Here is a 3,736-nt window from a genome sequence, read left to right on the forward strand (position 1 = left end):
TCATCTAATATTATAATATATACTTCTTTGACCACTTTAAGACAGATCGATTTTAAGATGATCGTTGCCTACTCCTTAGTAGCCCATATGAATTTGGTGACTATTGGTATGCTTAGTCGGGCGGCGGCTGTTAGGTCACCTATTTTGAGTTATGGACACACAAGCAAGGCCAAAACATGTGTGCCAGGCATGCGACCCATCAACCTACTAGCAATAGGGGAGAAAACTTAGCATGTCGCAACAAAAGCATCGATGTCTGTTTAGCCAGCACTGCCTGATTAAAGAGTTGTAAATATCAGAAACCCATACCACCACCAGGTTTGTGATGGATCATGCATTCCCAAGAGATCTAGTGGGTGCAATGGATATCTTTGCTTGCATCCCATCAAAACTCTCACATGATTTTCAGGAGTTCTTCATAAAGGCCCGGGAAGTTTAAAGACATCCATCAAATAGGTCGGCGGGGATTGCATAACTACCTTGATGAGGATTTCTTTGCCGCCGTTAGAAAATTCTCCGTATTACACCATTCCTTTCAGAAGTTGCGCTTGGATGATGTGAAAAATCCCTCATGCCATTCGGCCCATTGGTGTGGGGAGCCCCAATTTTTTTGCTCAAACTATATTTGTGTAACCCTGCAACACAACCTTGATCTCCTGTTGTACATCGCTAGGGCAAGCTTTCCCATGCATGAGACCACTTGTGTCAACATTTCCCAACTGGCATGTCCGTTGGGCATGTTGATCACTTGCTGCACCACCGACCTTGCTCGGCCTCTGCCTTAAAAAAGAGTGTGAAGACTTTTTTCAATTTTTAGGGCATATATGTATGTAAATATTTGCAGCTACTAAGGGGCGATAAACAATAGGACAATCACGTTGTTAAGGCAAAACATAATGACTTCAATTCATTTAGGAACCGAATATTCAGCGAACGTCAGCTTTTAGGCATGATAGATCGAACATTTTTTAACGGCAAATATGTTCATCGAGAATGGCAAGTTTAGTTGGCGAGCATGGCAAATCCGCTTCAGCTTTTATTTTTTGTCAGGAAATTGTTGTGCTTGCAAACTAAAATTGTCATCATTGCGCCAAATATAAATTGCGATGAAAACGTGAGATTTGCCATGCCTAGAAATCTGACGTCATATTTTTAGCGTTTTTGCTCATTTAACCCTCACTAGATTAAGGAGAAAAATTTCAGGCCTAACAATGTTGGGTTTTTTTGCGGATGAAAACAAGCATTGGTTTTATATACATTCCCACACGAATATCAGTTTATTTGTTAAATTCAGCACGTTTATAATGTATATTGATGTTCTTTCTTTGCGAAGGGGTACATCGATGTTCTAACGTACTGTATTTTATTTAGAATTATTGAAAACTATCAAATACAATGTTCATGAAGTTATCGTTATTATCCTTGCAAAAAATCTTTAAATATTATTTAGTACTCCTACTTTCTCTTTAAAACTAATAATTGCTACTTCTTTTGAGAAGAAAACTAATTGTTACTGGACAATGGGTCTAATTGTCACCTTCTTTTTTGAGTTGATCTAATTGTCACCTTTTGATCTGTTCAAGATGGACACACCACGACGGCCTTACGGACGATTAGAAAACGAAACCGACCCCATAGAGAAAATTTCAAAGCCCAACCCACCAATCCGCACACCGCCAAAGCCCGAACCATCCGCCCTCCTCCGGCACCGACCCACCGCCGCTCACCATGGAGCCCGCGGCGATGGACTTTTTTCAATTTTTAGGACATATATGTATGTAAATATTTGCAGCTACTAAGGGTCGATAACAATAGGATAATCACGTTGTTAAGGCAAACATTACGACTTCGATCATTTAGGACCCGAATAATCAGCAACATCAGCTTTTAGGCATGATAAATCGAACATTTTTAATGGCAAATTATGTTCGTCGAGAATGGCAACTTTAGTTGGTGAGCATGGCAAATCCGCTTCAGTTTTTTGTGCCAGAAAATTGTTGTGCTTGTAAACTAAAATTGCTATCATTGCGCCAAATATAAATTGCCATGAAAACGTTAGATTTGCCATGCCTAGAAATCCGACGTCAGATATTTTCATTTAACCCTCATCAGATTAAGGAGAAAATTTCAGGCCTAACAAATGTTGGGGTTTTTCTTGTGGATGAAAACAACCGTTTGTTTTAAATACATTCCCACACAAAAATTTAGCACATTTATAATGTACATCGATGTTCTTTCTTTGCGAAGGGGTACATCGATGTTCCAACGTACTGTATTTTTTTAGAATTATTGAAAACTATCAAATATAATGTTCATGAAGTTACCGTTATTATCCTCGCAAAAAATCCTTAAATACGTATTAATTTGTTACTTCTTTGAGAAAAAAACTAATTGTTACTGGACAATGGATCTAGTTGTCACCTTTTGATCCGTTCACGATGGACACACCCCGACGGCCTTACGGCCCATTAGAAAACGAAACCGACCCCATAGAAGAGTTCAAAGCCCAACCCACAATCCGCGCACCGCCGCCAAAGCCCGACCGAACCAGCCAACCCCCTCCTCCGGCGCCGACCCACCAGGCTACCGCCGCTCGCCATGGAGTCCGCGGCGATGGACCGCATCGCCGCCCGGCTCTCCGCCGTCGAAGGCCTCTACTTCCCCACGGCCTTCCTCCGCACCTCGCCGCCGCCGCCGGCGCGCAAGTCGGCCCTCCTCGACCTCCTCTCCCGCGACGCGCCGCTCTTCCTCGAGCGGTACGGCACCGCGCTGCGCCCGGACGAGCTGGCCCCTTTCGACGCGCTCCGGGACGACTAAGAGGTGGGCTGGCACCCCCGCCGCCTGCGCGCCGCTGCCGCCTGGAGGCCCCGGCCCCCGCGCGCGTGCGCAACCGGCGCCGCGCCTACCTCCACCGCCTGGTGACCCAGGGGGACTACTTCTCCGAGGAGGCGATGCGGGAGCGGGAGCCGTACCTGCACCACGAGTACCTCGGCAGGTTCCAGGACCCCTTCGGGCGCGCCATGGTGCGGCCCGGGGAGAAGTTCTCCGAGACGCTGATGCGGCGGGCTGAGGAGGCTGTCATCGTGGAGAAGATCCGCGGGGAGCAGATGAGGCGAGGGGTTGACCCCAGCGAGTGGGTCGGCGGTCCCATTGAGCGGCCGATGATGGTGCAGGAAGAAGAGGAGGAGGAGGAAGAGGAAAAGGAAGAAGAGGAGGAAAGAGGATGATGAAGAGAACATCGGCATGGAGGAGAACACCGAGAATCCTAGTTCGTCTGATGTTTGCTTGCTGCCAATTAGTCTTACTCTCTACATTTTCTGAATTGATTGTGCTTAATTTCTGTGTTACAATTGCTTGTACTTACATAGAACTGTCCAAGTTTGTGCTTCGATGATACATTGAGGCGATGTAGTTGTGCTTACATCGATTTCGCTTATATCAAACTCGCTGTGACTTGTAGAATATTAATCTTGCTTTGTAGTCTGCTTTGTCTATGGAAAATCGTAATCTACACTGTGTGAAGTCTTCAGATGTAGTAGAAAGTTAGTTGTTTTACAGGAATGACTGTATTGCATCAAACCCAGTATATGGTTAGGTAGAAAGAAAAAAAAATCAACTTTCCTCTGCAGAGCTGCTTTACAGTTCCCTTAAGTGTAGTATTGCAGTTGCAGATACCCCACAATAGCCTCTTGGCTGGTTATGTTTATGCTAGGATACGTTTACTGTTTAGATGGAT

General features: G+C 45.2%; 1 pseudogene; it reads left to right on the forward strand.

Annotated features, from left to right (window-relative positions):
• Window positions 1–2,517: 2,517 nt before the first annotated feature.
• On the forward strand, window positions 2,518–3,396 carry LOC123074823 (coiled-coil domain-containing protein 97-like; annotated as a pseudogene).
• The last annotated feature ends 340 nt before the right edge of the window (window positions 3,397–3,736 follow it).

The sequence above is a fragment of the Triticum aestivum genome, chromosome 3D, assembly GCF_018294505.1.
Source record: "Triticum aestivum cultivar Chinese Spring chromosome 3D, IWGSC CS RefSeq v2.1, whole genome shotgun sequence".
Taxonomy (NCBI): domain Eukaryota; kingdom Viridiplantae; phylum Streptophyta; class Magnoliopsida; order Poales; family Poaceae; genus Triticum; species Triticum aestivum.